General features: G+C 36.8%; 1 pseudogene; it reads right to left on the bottom strand.

Moving 5' to 3' along the window:
- Window positions 1–319: 319 nt before the first annotated feature.
- Window positions 320–5,549, bottom strand: LOC122048826 (annotated as a pseudogene).
- Window positions 5,550–17,267: the final 11,718 nt, after the last annotated feature.

Raw genomic sequence — 17,267 nt, 5'->3', positions numbered from 1 at the left:
TGAAGGTTTTAAAAATCCGAAGTTCCATATATCCTAATCTTTTTTTCATATTTACATAAATTTTTTTGAAGGTTTTCAAAATCTCATTCCTCCTCACCGTTCTTCAACATCTCCTCGATCTGAGCTTGTCAATAGCCAAGTCAACTTTCAAAGAAATTGAAATAGCATCCTTGTGAATTCAAATAATAAAGGTTGACTGTAATGCAACTCCAAATGTTATTCAACTCCACGTCATTGGAAATGCAACTCCGTACATGATTGAAACGCAACATCGATCTATGAACATTTCTCAATTAATTGCATTTGGAAATGCTCCAAATCAATTGATGAGGTGTAGGAACTTTAGGACCCAAGGGTTTCTCCTCCAAACTCTTGTCAACGCATACATATGCCAAACATAAATACTCCCAAAACTATGGATATAACACCTGGTATAGAAATCTAATCTTGAGCGAAAAAAATATCACGGCTTCGATCTTTTTCAATAAAATCATCATGTAATAAATCAACAAAACCTAAAATCATTTCACGTTCCCCTACCAATTTACCTATTATTGTACTTGCATGAATATGATCTCTACTAGACATACATAATACTTTAGCTAGTGCACAGAAATGCATACCATGATTTTTCTATCTATCAATAACTACATGCATTGCGCAATGGATGTGAAGAAGTAGGTCATTGTCGCGGCAATAATGAGCCAAGTATTTACAGCGAATTTACTAGTTAAGTAATCATGCATTACGATAGAATATCCTAATTTTTTAGCAAATATAACCCTTTTTATCATTTCTTCATATGTACTTGCAATAGCATTCAAGTAATGTCCTTTAATTTCACTTATTTCGGCCTGCTCTTTATACATTGCTTTAGCACAAAATAGGAAACGGTCTCTCCAATGCATAAATGGTTGTGAGTTCACATTTTCATCATCTTTGGTAAAATCAAGTCCACCATGTAGGCACTCATAAACTACTCTACCGTAGTTTTTTACATAAAATCCTAAATTTAGTTTAATAGTACATCCCAATAGGGGATGACCATACTTGTTATCTCTTTCAACCTAAATGCCATGAGACGGGCCTTGGAAAGTTTTGGAATAGGAAGTAGGAATTCACAGATCCTCCAAATGTAGAGCTTGTAAGGCTTTGAAACCAAACACATTACCCACGTAGAACCTTCTTCAAAAAGGTCTAAAGGATAAGCGATATAAGCAATATATTGATTATCATCCCCAATAACAACCTCGATGTGGTAGCATCACCCTTTGTAACGATCAAGATTGATAAGTCCATCAGCCCACACAGTTGTCCATGTACCAGTAGAAGATTCAGCAGGTACCGCAACCCTTGCTTCTTCGAGTGGAACTCCTGGTTTAGAAATTACTTGAAATGTTGCTAAGATATCAGTGTTAGATTATATATTTATTTGTTTATAACTTTTAGGATAATTTAGACTTTTTCTCTTTTTTTTTTATAAAGTTTAGGGTTTCTTAATTTAACTATATAAAACTTTATACTCTGTATCAATTTTAAGATCCAATAATATGGTTAATTTTTTCCTTCTCTTAATTTCTACATGGTATCAAAGCAGTTCTCCTTCTCTAACCTAATTTTTTATACCGCCCCCTGTTATTTCTTCTTGTTGCTGCTGCTGTCTCCTAATGCTGCTATTGATTTTGGCGCCGACATTTATTTTCTGTCCTGCTGCTGTTGATTTCGGCGCCGACATTATTTTCTACCGATTTCGGCGCCGACACTCTTTTCTGCCGATTTCGGTGTCGAAGCCCTATGTTGCCGATTTCGACACTGACATCCTTTTCTATTGATTTTGACACCGACACCCTGTGCTACTGATTTCTACATTTGACATCCTTTTCTGCCTTAGATTCTTTATGTGACCATGAGTCATCCTGACATCAGTTTTTGTCGATCATACAAATGTGTATCCTTACAGTTTGGTTATTCAGAGAATTATTCGTTCTGTCATCATGCCTGGTCGTGCAGATACTTCATGGAAATTTGATTCATATATGTTTGAGCAGTTTCAACAGTTCCTTACTTCACAGCCCTCTGTCATGTCAGCTTCCTCTCATATAGGTTTGTCGTCATCTGGTATTTCAGGTATATCTTCATCCTTGTGGATTTTAGACTCTGGTGCCTCCCATCATATGCCATCCAATTTATCATCTTTTGCTTCTTTTTCTTCCAGTTCATCTATATCTATTACGATTGCTGATGGTACTCCTATGTCATTAGTAGGTGTTGATTCAATTGTTATATCTTCTTTATCTCTTACTAATGTTTATTATATTCCGAGTCTTACTTTAAATCTTATTTCCGTTAGTCAATTATGTGAGTCTGGATACCTAGTTTCTTTTTCTTCATCCAATTGTTATGTTTAGGACTCACAATCTCAGAGGTTGATTGGGACAAGCCATAAGCAAGGAGAACTCTATGTTTTAGATCAACTCAAATTACCAAAAGTTGTAGCTTTTAGTGTGGATTTATCATCTTTTCATCTGAGTCATTCATCTTCTGATTTTTACTTGTGGCACTCTCGCTTAGGTCATGTTTCAGCGCATCGTTTGTAATTTTTAGCCTCTACAGGAGCATTATGACCTTTAAAAAGTTTTGATATTTTTTATTGTAGTGGTTGTAAACTGGTCAAATTTTCTGCCCTACCATTTTCTAAAAGTCTTTCTTTTTCTTCTGCTCCATTTGATCTTATCCATTCTGATGTGTGAAGACCCTCTCCTATGCCTACAAAAGGAGGATCAAGGTATTATGTTTCATTTATTGATGATTGTACTCGTTACTCTTAGGTTTATCTTATGAAACACAAGTCTGATTATTTTACAATTTTCAACAACTTTAGAGCTCTTGTGAAAAATCAACATTCTAGTGTCATAAAGTGTTTTCGTTGTGATTTGGGGGGTGAATACACTTCGAATCAATTTTCATATTTACTTGCTTCTGATGGTACTATTCATCAAACCTCGTGTACATATACTCCTAAACAAAATGACGCGGCTGAACGAAAACATAAACATCTTGTTGAAATAACCTGTTCATTTTTATTGTTTGCCAGTATTCCTAGCGCCTTTTGGGGGGAAGAATCCTTACTACTGCTTATGTCATTAATAGAATTCTAACTTTCACACAATTCAGGTTTGTCACCTTTTGAAAAATTGTATGGGTATGCTCCTGTCTATTCCTCTTTATGTGTTTTTGGTTGTACTTATTTTGTCCTTCGTCCACATGCAAAGTGTAATAAGTTAGTCTCTCGATCTACTCTTTGTGTCTTTCTAGGTTATGATGTTAGTCAAAAAGGATATCCTTGCTTTGATCCCATTAGTAAAAAATTGTATGTCTCTCATCATGTTATGTTTCTTGAGTATATTCCATTCTTTTCTATTCCGGCTAGTTCGCATAATATGACAAAGTCAGATCTGCTTTGCATTGATCCCTTCAATAGCGATACTGAGGAAGATTCACCCACAAATCCTACTAGTAGTTCAACTGAATCTGGTACTTCGGTTCCTGAGATATCCGCTCCACATGTTCCTCCTTCTGCCATTATCCAATTATCTCCTGAGGTTGCGGATGATCCTTCTCTCCATCGTCGTCAATCCACTCATGTTCCTAAGTCCACTAAACTACCAGATTTTGCTTACTCTTGTTATTTTCGTTCTTTTGCTTCATTTGTTGCATCTATTCATTGTCTTTCTGAGCCTGAATCCTATAGAGAAGCTGTTTGTAATCCACTTTGGCAGAGTGCTATGGCTGAGGAATTAACTGCTTTGCATCAGAGTCATACATGGGATTTGGTTCCATTGCCACTAGGAAAACATACTATTGGTTCTCGTTGGGTATATAAGATCAAAATTAAATCTGATGGATCTATTGAACAATACAAAACTCGTCTTGTTGCTAAAGGTTATTCTCAGAAGTATGGCATGAATTATGAAGAAACATTTGCTCCTGTTGTAAAATGATAATTATTCGTACTCTGATTGTTGTTGCTTCTGTTTATCGATGGAGAATAACTCAGATGGATGTCAAGAATGCATTTCTAAATGGTGGTATTCATGAAGAAGTTTATATGATATCTCCTCCTGGTATTTCACACAAACCTGGTGAAGTTTGCAGACTTCATAAAGCGCTTAATGGTCTTAAACAAGCACCTCGTGCTTGGTTTGAGAAGTTCTCTACAGTGATTATTTCGTTTGATTTTCATCCTAGTAATCATGATTCAGCATTGTTTGTTAGATGTACGAGTGTAGGTCGTATTCTTTTATCATTATATGTTGATGACATGATTATTACTAGTGATGATTATGATGGAATTGCTTCCTTGAAGTCTAACTTGGCTCATTATTTTACTATGAAAGACTTGGGTATACTACGCTACTTTCTAGGCATTGAGGTTGCTTATTCCCCGAAAGGTTATCTTTTATCTTAGTCAAAGTATATATCTGATCTATTTGAGCGTGCTCGTCTTACTGATAATAGAGTTGTTGATACTCCTATTGAGACTAATGCTCGATATTCTCCATCTGATGGCTCACCTTTGTCGGATTCTAGTTTGTACAGAACTATTGTTGGAAGCTTGATTTATCTCACCGTGACTGTCCAGATATTGTGTATGCTGTTTATGTGGTTAGTTAATTTGTCGCTGCACCAACTACAGTTCATTGGGTTGTTGTTTTTCGTATTCTCAGGTATCTTCGGGGCACACAATTTCAAAGTCTTTTATTTCCTTCTACTTCATCTCTTGAGCTGCGTGCATACTCTGATGTGGATTGGGCTTGTGATCCTACGGATTGCAAATCTACCACTGGCTTCTGCATTTTTCTTAGTGATTCTCTCATTTCTTGGAAGAGTAAAAAAGCAAGATGTTATTTCTAGATCTTTCACAGAAATTGAGTATCGTGCCATGGCCTCAACTACTTGTGAGATAGTTTGGTTGCGTTGGTTGTTTGCGGATATGGGTGTCTTTCTTCATCAACCTACTCCGTTATATTGTGATAATCAGAGTGTTATTCAAATTATACGTAATTAAGTTTTTCATGAGCGGGCAAAATATATTGAAATTGATTGTCACATTATTAGTCACCATCTTTAGAATGACACCATTGCATTGTCTTTTGTTCCTTCAAAGCTACAGATTGCTGATATATTTACTAAGACACATTCCGCTTCACGTTTTCGTTTCTTATTTGACAAACTCTCAATGTTTCTAGCTGTAGCATCATAAGTTTGAGGGGGGGGGTGTTAGATTATATATTTATTTGTTTATAGCTTTTAGGATAATTTAGACTTTTTTTTATAGAGTTTAGCGTTTCTTAATTTATTTATTAAGACCTTATACTCTGTATCAATTTTAAGATCCAATAATATGGTTAGTTTTTTTCCTTCTCTTAATTTCTACAATCAGTATCTTTGATTTCATAGTCAGGAGTATAATAAGTCAATTTGTAATCTTTAACACTAGCTTTAAATCTAACACTTGCTTTAGTCTCTAATTGTGGTGACATATGTCCCTCCCTACAACTCATGAATTAAAAATTCTCACAACGATAAGGTCTACTTGATATGGATTATATGTGAATGAAACCTTTGACAAAAATCTTTCAAAAAAAATAATATTCAACTAATATTATCGACAAATTTTAATGTTATGTTAAAATGAAATGGTTCGTTATTAGGCCATATATTTAATTCATCAAATACATCATTATTGTATACTTTTTGATATATATGAGCAACCTAATCTTTGTTTTGTAAATTCGCAATTAAATTATCTCCTTATTCTTTTGAATCTAATCTAAATATCTAAATATTAAGAAAAATTCCCTCTTGACAGTGATATATGTTGTATATGTAAATCCTAAATGTGAACATATACATAATTCATCCGAAAAAGGTATAAAGAATAGATAGGCACAAATCAAATATCTAAAAAAGAATAGAAAGAATAATAACCAACCAGATCGAAATACTGAATCATAAATATAGTTCAGGTTCAAATTCTATATATATTATATGTTGGTTGCTACTCGGAAAGCCTATAGGTTCCACTGTACAAAAATTTTGTACAAAGGTCTGAACCTTTTCCTAGCTACCATGTGTTCTTTTAAATTAAATTTTGGATCGCCTGCGGAACTTAACACGTTTGATCCAAAACTTAATCTATTTGTTCTTTTAGGTTTTGACTTGGATCTCCTGCGGAACTTAACACGTTCGACCCAAGTCTCCTTAAGTTATTAATTCCATTAAATATTAATTTCCATAAAAGGTTCCCAGTACTGACGTGGCGAGGCACATGGCCTTCTTGGATATGGGAGCAACCACCACCGACTAGACAAAACCTTTAATAGAAAGCTAATATTTAATTTCCTAAAATAACTTTAGGTTAACCAAAGAGAACAATCAAATCACAAGGAAAAGAAAGAAACAAAAGAACACAACTTCGAAAAAACATATTCGAAATACTAGAACGTAAGCCTCTTGTATTTGGTATTATTTCCATAAATAACTAGCATGATGCGGAAATAGAAATTACTAGTTATACCTTGTAGAAAAACCTCTTGATCTTCTACCGTATTCCTCTTCTAACCTCGGACGTTGTGTGGGCAACGATCTTCCAAGATGAGAAACCACCAACCACCTTCTTTTCTCCAAGCAAGGTTCGGCCACAAAAGAAAAGCTTCACCAAGGATAAAAACCAAAATACTAACCAAGCTCCAAGAGATGCTAGCTTTCTCTCCTTCTTCTTCTTCTTCTCCAAGTAGTATCCGGCCACCACAAGAGCTCCAAGGAGGGAGAGAGAGGTTCGGCCACCACAAGAGGAAGAGAGGGAGAGGATGAACCGGCCACCACAAGGAACAAGAGAGGGAGAGGAATAATAGATGTTGTGTCTTGAGAAGGCACCCTCACCCCTTCTTTTATATTCCTTGGCCTAGGTAAATTAGGAAATAAATTTTCCTTAATTTCCTTGACATGATTTAATTGAGAGAAATAAAATAAAATTTCCCTAATTAATTTGTGATGGCCGGCCACATCATTGGAAGGCAAATAGGACAAGTTTCAATCAACAATTAAAACTTCCTAATTTGTTTCCAGAAATTTTAAAAAATAAAATTTCTCTTTAAAATCTCTTCATGGTTAATAAAAGGAAATATCTATAATTTTAATTTTATTAACATGTGAATAATTTTAAAGAGAAAATAAAACATCTCTCCAATCTACAAATAAGGAAAGAGATCTAATCTCTTTCTTTAATCTTTTGTAAATTTTACAAGAGAGATTTTTTAATTTTAATTCTCTTTTAAATTAAATCTTCCACATAATAATAAACATTAAAATTAAATTTTCTTTTTAATTAATTATGGTCGGCCCTACTAGCTTGGGTTCAGCTAGGGCCGCCACCCCGGCCCTAGCTTGGTTCCCAAGCTAGCTTGGCCGGCCCCTTTAGGTGGGTATAAAAGGTGGGTATATGTGGGTATAGTACTCTATAAATAAGAGGCTACGATAGGGACCGAGAGGAGGAATTGGTTTTGGTCTCCGATAAAATTAAGCATCCCATGTTCGCCCGAACACACAACTTAATTTTATCAATGATAATTCATTCCACTAGAGAACTATCATTGAACTACCGCATCAATCCCAAATTACATTTTGGGCTCCTTCTTATTATGAGTGTGTTAGTCTCCTGTGTTTAAGATATCGAATGTCCACTAATTAAGTGAGTTACCGACAACTCATTTAATTAATATCTAAGTCCAAGAGTAGTACCACTCAACCTTATTATCATGTCGGACTAAGTCCTGCAGGTTTAACATGACAATCTTTATGAGCTCCTCTTGAGGACATTATCAACCTAGTATCACTAGGACACGGTTTCCTTCTATAATCAACAACACACTATGAGTGATACCATTTCCCAATTTATCGGGTTTATTGATTCATCGAACTAAATCTCACCCATTGATAAATTAAAGAAATAAATATCAAACATATGTGCTTGTTATTATATTAGGATTAAGAGCACACACTTCCATAATAATCGAGGTCTTTGTTCCTTTATAAAGTCGATATAAAAGGCGACCTCAAATGGTCATACTCAATACACTCAGGTGTACTAGTGTAATTATATAGTCAAGATAAACTAATACCTAATTACACCACGACTTTCTAATGGTTTGTTCCTTTCCATTCCGGTGAGTCACTCTTTATAATTTATAAGGATCGATAACATCATCTTCTGTATGTGACACCACATACTATGTTATCTACAATATAAATTAAATGAACAACTACAAACAAATGTAGATAATTAGACCAAATGTGATTCTTTATTCATAATGAATGTTTACAAAGCTTAGGCTCTCGATATACACTCCAACAATCTCCCACTTATACTAATGACTAAGCGCCATATCTTCTACCATACATCCGATCCCATTCCTCCACATGCCGATCGAAAGCTTTCGGGAAGGGCCTTAGTGAAAGGATCTCGGTTATCTGCCGATGCAATCTTGGCGATGACAACTTCTCCTCGCTTCACGATATCTCTTATCAAGTGGTACTTGCGCTCTATATGTTTACTTGCCTTATGGGCTCGTGGTTCCTTCGAGTTTGAATGCATCGCTATTATCACAATAAATTGTGATGATTTTGGGCAAACCAGAATCACATCTAAGTCCATTAGAAAGTTCTGAGCCATACCGCTTCTTTAGCCGCCTCAGAGGCTACTTAGCTTCCATGGTTGAGTCCAAAACGCATTCGCTTAACACTCCTCCATGAAATGGCTCCACCTCCTAAAGTAAACACATAGCCTGATGTAGACTTACTATCTGTTGGAAATCGAATCCGTGTAACCCATGGGAGCAGATCGTTCGCTTGGTAAACTAGCATATAATCTCTAGTCCTTCTCGGTACTTTAATATATGCTTTACCAGATCCAATGTCCTTGTCCAGTTACTCGATATCACCTGACCATGCCCGTAACGGATATCGGTCTCGTACATAGCATTGCATACATTAGGCTTCCTACAATAAGCATAAGGAACTGCTTTCATGTCCTCTATCTCTTTCGATGTCTTTGGAGACATCTCTTTAGATAGGGCTACTCCATGTCTAAAAGGTAAGAAACCTTTCTTGGAATCCTGCATGCTAAAACGAGCAAGGATTGTATCTATATATGAAGCTTGGGATAGACACAACATTCTTTTCTTGAGATCCCTTATAACTTTGATCCCAAGAATGTGTGCACATTCTCCTAAGTCCTTCATATCAAATTGTTTGGACAACCATACCCTTACGTCTGATAATACCTTGACATTGTTGCCAATTAACAAAATATCATCTACGTATAGTACAAGAAATACCACCACATTTCCGTTACACTTCTTATATACACAAGACTCGTCCGGACTTTGAATAAATCCATATGACTGGATTACTTCATTAAACCGGATGTTCCAAGAACTTGAAGCTTGCTTTAGTCCATAAATGGACCGATTGAGCTTGCATACTATATGTTATTTGCCCTTTGCAATAAACCCCTCTGGTTGCTTCATATGGATGTTTTCTTCAAGACTTCCATTAAGGAAAGCTGTCTTGACATCCATTTGCCAAATCTCATAATCCATATGAGCAGCAATAGATAAGAGTATCCGGATAGACTTAAGCATGGCTATTGGTGAAAAGGTTTCCTCATAATCGATTCCTCTTTCTGAGTGTACCCCTTCGCAACAAAGTTTCTACCTTCCCGTCTGTCCTCTTTTCCTTTTGTAGATCCACTTGCATCCAACGGCTTTTACACCATCGGGTGGTTCTACAAGCTCCCAGACCTTATTAGAGTACATGGACTCTATTTCGAATTCATTGCCTTTGCCAAGATGTTGCATCTATATCTTGGAGTGCTTCATTATATGACTGGGGATCGGGTTCATGTTTACCCGGGATCAAGTCCAAAGACTCTCCCAAAAACATGAATCTTCAGGCTCTTACAACCCTCCCACTACGACGAGGCACTCCGTGGTTGTGTATCATGTGTGACACGTGTTGCGGTCTCTTGTGGTACTTCATCTTGTACTGTTGGTGCTCAAGTAGACATGTCCTCTCTAAGTTCTTCTAAAACAACTTTACTCTGGGCTTGTGATCCATTATATAGTCTTCTTCTAAAAGCTGGGCATTGGTGCTAACAATGACCTTCTGGTCTTTAGGACTATAAAATAAACCACCTTTCGTTCCTTTGGGATATCCTACAAATACGCGAACTTCTGTACGAGATTCTAACTTATCAACATCTGGTTTCAGACATGTCTTGGACTACCCCATATCCGAATATGTCTTAGACTGGGTTTCGCCCATTCCACAATTCTATGGGAGTAGAAAACTGATTTAGAAGGTACTAAGTTGAGAACGTATACTGCTGTTTCCAGAGCATATCAATTTGGTAATTCGAATAACTCATCATTGATCTAACCATCTCCATAAGAGTCCTATTCCTTCGCTCGCTACACCATTCCATTGGGGTGTTCCAGGTGCAGACAATTGGGATTGAATCCCGCCTCGATAAGTAATTCCTAAACTCTCCTAAGAGGTATTCGCCACCACGATCGTAGTAGTGTCTTGATACTTTACCTAGTCGTTTCTCCACATCAGCCTTGTATTCTTTGAACTTATCAAAGCACTCGGACTTGCGGCGCATTAGGTAAATGTATCCATATCTTGAATAATCGTCTATGAAAGAGACAAAATATTCAAAACCTCCTCTTGCCTGGACGACATAGGACCATACAAATCAGAGTGAACCAACTCTAACACTTCTTTGGCTCTATACCCTTGGCCTTGAGCGGCCTCTTGGTCATTTACCTTCTAAGCAAGATTCACAAGTTGGAAAATTTTCCAACTCTAATGAACTTAAAAGTCCATCCGCTATAAGCCTCTGAATCCTACTTAAGTTAATATGACCAAGCCTTAGATGCCAAAGATATGCTTGGTTCATTTCAAGGTTCTTTTCTCTTATTAGAATTAGAAGATGAATTATAAATTTCCATGTTTTGCTTTGTGGAAGAATTTGGATTTAAAATATACAAATTGCCAACTAATGCACCGAGCAGATAATCACTTTATTTCTTTTAATAACTACATCGAAAGAAACTGAATATCCATCTAAAAACAGTTTAGAAACTGAAATTAAATTCTTTCTAAAACTGGGTACATAAAGACAATTTCTTAAAACCAAATTTCTATTTCTACTAAAATATAAGTAGACGTCTCCCACTGCAACAGCTGCCACCTTAGTAGCATTGCCCATGTAGACAGTAATCTCTCCTTCAGATAGTCGTCGGGTTTCCTGGAACCCCTGCAAGGAATTGCAAACATGATCAGTGGCTCCCGTATCTACACACCAGGTGCTGGTAGATAACACCGCTAAACATGTTTCAACAACTAGAGCATGAGATATACCTTTGTTTTGGTTCCTACGAGGACAGTCCGCCTTCCAATGACTGCTTGCGGATGAAGCACTTGCCCTTCGGCTTCTCCAGCTTTAAATCCCGTATCTAAGATTTATTCACTTTCTTTCTTGAACCGGTTTGTTTCTTCTTCTTCTTACCTTCGGTTTAGAAGTAGAACCATTTTCGATAGTGAATTTGAGCATTGTGACGAAATAACCCTTACGCTGTTGAGTTCTGTCAATGGTTCCCCAATGAATAAATCCTTTTATTCATATTATAGTTCAGTGAACTGCTCAAAACTTCTAGGTAGGGTTTAGAGGATCATATCGATCCGGGTTTCCCCATCAATTTCTCCTCCAAGGATCCATATCTTTCGGATAAGCCATCATGTTTAGGATATGATCCTTACGAGTACCCTCTGCATGGTGGCTGTCATTATCTTTCTCATAGCTTCTTGTCTAGAAGCCCTATCCCGATGACCAAAGAGTTCCTTGAGATTGTTCATAATATCATAATATGTTGAAATCTTGATGTTGCAATACATTTGACATTGAAGCCAAAATGTAACACCGCCATCTCATCCGCTTTTACCCATTTCCTATGATATTCAATCTCCTCTTGGGTAGATTCACCAGTGGGTGCATCAGGACTCAGTCAGACAAATTTATAGCTTTCAGTAGAGAACAATATCCAGGTTTCTTTTCCAATCTATGTTGGTAAGTCTATTTTGTTGAAGTATGATGGACAATGGGTTGAAAGTCATCCTAAGAATCACAAATAACTTTTGGTCGAACTCTAAATTTAGAATAATATTGATTCCTCAAACAATACTATTTTAAATTAACCAACACCTTAAAACACCGTGAATTTTGTATACCACGTTAGTGTGGACGATACAAATTCAACATTTGTAAAGGAGGGTTTTAACCCATTAATTTTATTATCTTGTCAACCTAACTTTTGACAAATAAAATTAATAGTTGGTATTATTTGGTCACACAAATAATAGCAGTGACTCCGATGGGGAGGATACTATTAGATGTGTCTAAGTGTACACCATTACTTGACACTAAGTCCATTAATAAGATTATGCCCCTTCCGATGGGGAAGATCACACGCTCTTAATTAACTTCCTATAGTCATCCAAAATGGAAGTCTGTTCTAGTGATCCACAAACAAGCTCATCCGATATGGAGGAAGGCACTCAGAGCCAACGCGCAAGCTTGTTTGCATCACTTACAAACCAGTAATGGAGACCATGAGATTTACTTAAAAATCCCTCTCCCACTTAGTTATTTATAAATGAGGAATTTTAACTATGCTAGCCTACTAAACATGTATACTAACATGCACACACAGCACAATATAAAAGTAATAAATAGAAAATCTAATTTTCAACTATAATGGCTTTTATCTTTAGTTATCCTCCGTGTGTTGTCATCCCAAGCTGCTGCCATATTTGGCCACCGCCACCGGGTCTAACTGTCTTGCTCCGAGTTCCACTGCGCCTCTGGTCCTTAGAAGGTTCCACGCTTTGCAAGATTCGATCCATGACATAAATAGAATTTTACATTTTGATCCTATATTCCATAAAAGGAATGTACATGTCTCTAGATCAACATCAAATACTAATACCTCTATATATAGCTCTTGCTGTCTTTTACTCCAATCATGCACACACTTCAAAATTGCCCTTGACATGTCCAAGGGTCCAATCACACACATAATTAACTAAAAGCCATAATAGTTGGATCCTGCATCCATAGAGTTAGCACATCCTACTATTAACTGCCTAAATTATGTATGACATGCGTAATTAAACTAAATACCAAATACACAGAGGCAAAACCCTAGCTCGATACCAATTGTTGGTTGCTACTCGGAAGCCTATAGGTTCCACTGTACAAAATTTTGTACAAAGGTCGAACCTTTTCCTAGCTACCATGTGTTCTTTTAAATTAAATTTTGGATCGCTCATAACTTAACACGTTTGATCCAAAACTTAATCTATTTGTTCTTTAGGTTTTGACTTGGATCTCTGGAACTTAACACGTTCGACCCAAGTCTCCTTAAGTTATTAATTCCATTAAATATTAATTTCCATAAAGGTTCCCAGTACTGACGTGGCGAGGCACATGGCCTTCTTGGATATGGGAGCAACCACCACCGACTAGACAAAACCTTTAATAGAAAGCTAATATTTAATTTCCTAAAATAACTTTAGGTTAACCAAAGAGAACAATCAAATCACAAGGAAAAGAAAGAAACAAAAGAACACAACTTCGAAAAAACATATTCGAAATACTAGAACGTAAGCCTCTTGTATTTGGTATTATTTCCATAAATAACTAGCATGATGCGGAAATAGAAATTACTAGTTATACCTTGTAGAAAAACCTCTTGATCTTCTACCGTATTCCTCTTCTAACCTCGGACGTTGTGTGGGCAACGATCTTCCAAGATGAGAAACCACCAACCACCTTCTTCTCCTCCAAGCAAGGTTCGGCCACAAAAGAAAAGCTTCACCAAGGAGAAAAACCAAAATACTAACCAAGCTCCAAGAGATGCTAGCTTTCTCTCCTTCTTCTTCTTCTTCTCCAGTAGTATCCGGCCACCACAAGAGCTCCAAGGAGGGAGAGAGGTTCGGCCACCACAAGAGGAAGAGAGGAGAGGATGACCGGCCACCACAAGGAACAAGAGAGGGAGAGGAATAATAGATGTTGTGTCTTGAGAAGGCACCTCACCCCTTCTTTTATATTCCTTGGCCTAGGTAAATTAGGAAATAAATTTTCCTTAATTTCCTTGACATGATTTAATTGAGAAATAAAATAAAATTTCCCTAATTAATTTGTGATGGCCGCCACATCATTGGAAGGCAAATAGGACAAGTTTCAATCAACAATTAAAACTTCCTAATTTGTTTCAGAAATTTTAAAAATAAAATTTCTCTTTAAAATCTCTTCATGGTTAATAAAAAATATCTATAATTTTAATTTTATTAACATGTGAATAATTTAAAGAAAATAAAACATCTCTCAATCTACAAATAAGGAAAGAGATCTAATCTCTTTCTTAATCTTTTGTAAATTTTTACAAGAGAGATATTTTAATTTTAATTCTCTTTTAAATTAAATCTTCCACATAATAATAAACATTAAAATTAAATTTTCTTTTTAATTAATTATGGTGGCCCTACTAGCTTGTGGGTCGACCACCCTAAACCAGCTTAGGCTAGCTTGGTTCCCAAGCTAGCTTGGCCTTTAGGTGGGTATAAAGGTGGGTATATGTGGGTATAGTACTCTATAAATAAGAGGCTACGATAGGGACCGAGAGGAGGAATTGGTTTTGGTCTCTGATAAAATTAAGCATCCCATGTTCGCCGAACACACACTTAATTTTATCAATGATAATCATTCCACTAGAGAACTATCATTGAACTACCGCACCAATCCCAAATTACATTTTGGGCTCCTTCTTATTATGAGTGTGTTAGTCTCCGTGTTTAAGATATCGAATGTCCACTAATTAAGTGAGTTACCGACAACTCATTTAATTAATATCTAAGTCCAAGAGTAGTACCACTCAACCTTATTATCATGTCGGACTAAGTCCACTGGGTTTAACATGACAATCTTTATGAGCTCCTCTTGAGGACATTATCAACCTAGTATCACTAGGACACAGTTTCCTTCTATAATCAACAACACACACTATGAGTGATACCATTTCTCAATTTATCGGGTTTATTGATTCATCGAACTAAATCTCACCCATTGATAAATTAAAGAAATAAATATCAAATATATGTGCTTGTTATTATATTAGGATTAAGAGCACACACTTCCATAATAACTGAGGTCTTTGTTCCTTTATAAAGTCAGTATAAAAGGAACGACCTCAAATGGTCCTACTCAATACACTCTGAGTGTACTAGTGTAATTATATAGTCAAGATAAACTAATACCTAATTACACTACGACTTTCTAATGGTTTGTTCCTTTCCATTCTGGTCGTGAGCTACTGTTTATAATTTATAAGGTACTGATAACATCATCTTCTGTATGTGACACCACATACTATGTTATCTACAATATAAATTAAATGAACAACTACAAACAAATGTAGATAATTAGACCAAATGTGATTCTTTATTCATAATGAATGTTTACAAAGCTTAGGCTCTCAGTATACACTCCAACATTATAATCCAATAATGATAGAGAAATTAAAGAGATTTACTTGTGATTTCATGTACTTGATATTTCTTTTGAAAAAAAAAAGAGGGATTGACTGAACTTGAAAATTTACTCTTTACTCATTCGATAAGCATATGATTGAATCATATTCAGTTGGGTGACACCAACTAAATCGAGTGCTAACTCCCATTTTTTTTATTGTATTGAATTAACCGATCTATCTGCTCGAACATTTATTTCCCCCTAGTATGATAGTATTACAAAAAAAAATTGATATATTTTACTTTAATTATAATTATGAAAATCAATCCTACTCCTTCTAGTCACGTGGTTTCCACAGAAACCTAGGGTGTATCGCTCAAGTTAAGGTGGGCCCCCTATCGGGTCACCAAGAGGTCAACTGACATGGCGGTTAAAGTTAAGGAGGGGTCAACCCTCGAAGCCAACATAGTCGATCATCGCGGCCAAGAAGTTATCCGACCATACTGTTAGATCGATCGGATGCCAAGTCCCTCAGCATAGATAAATCTCTAAGTCGATTCAGCATCCTTCAAAACCAGGTCTTCTTTGTCACCCGGAGATTGCACGGGTAACTAGCTAGCTCGGTCGAGTGATCTAATTGATCAGACATATGTTCTGATTGGACAAACTATATGTTAGGGTCAATTTGATGCTAGAGGGGGGGGGGGGGGTAAATAGCTCGTCGCGTGTCTCGTTGCTTGCTTCTTGGTGATGATGTGCAGTGGAATGAACAAGAAACACACTTACAACGTTAACACAGGGGATTTACTTGATATCCACGTCAAGAAGAGATGACTAATCCAAGGATTCACACGCGACACACACTCCACTAATCAAAACACTCATTCTCGGTTAGAGCCGGAGGCGGAGAAGCCTTGTACAAACTCACACAACAATATACAACACCCACAAGAAGAAAATACAAAAGATACAAATGAAAACTCTTTCTTCTTACTTACTTGTTGCTCGTTGTTGCCTCTTGAACCTTGGAAGTGTAAGTACACTTATTTTCAAGAGTCTTCAAGAACTGGCTATGCAAGTGTGGAGAAGCTCGGATGATCTTATTTTATTCGATCGAGAAGTTTCTCTTCTTCTGCTTGACCGGCTGGGAATCAGGTAGGAGATGCAGCTTGTGCTCATCTACCTCGAGCTTGACTCCTAGCAGTTCCTTGGAGGACCAGGCGCAGACGTCCCTATTATGCACCAAACATTTGATCAAATTCGTCTTAATTTTGATCGACAGGTCGCTTGATATGCAAGTGATGCTCTCTGGACAATCAAGATAAAGCTGGACCTCCTCCCAGGGAATGAGTTCTTCGGCTATAGGTAGAGGCTCCTCTTGGATGACGTGGATTCTTCCATCCTGGGTTCTTTGAGCTTTGCGGGCCTCAACCTTCACCATGTCAACATAACACGTGCAGGAGACCAACTGCTCGCCTTTGACCTCCCCGACCTAGTTTCCCACAGGGAATTTTATCTTTTGATGAAAGATGGAGATTGTCGCTCGAAATTCGTGTAGGGCGGGTCTCCCTAAGATGATGTTGTAGGAGGATGGAGAATCCACTATGATGAA

Source organism: Zingiber officinale, chromosome 2B (genome assembly GCF_018446385.1).
Source record: "Zingiber officinale cultivar Zhangliang chromosome 2B, Zo_v1.1, whole genome shotgun sequence".
NCBI lineage: Eukaryota > Viridiplantae > Streptophyta > Magnoliopsida > Zingiberales > Zingiberaceae > Zingiber > Zingiber officinale.
This window is presented reverse-complemented; position numbering and strand designations above follow the sequence as displayed.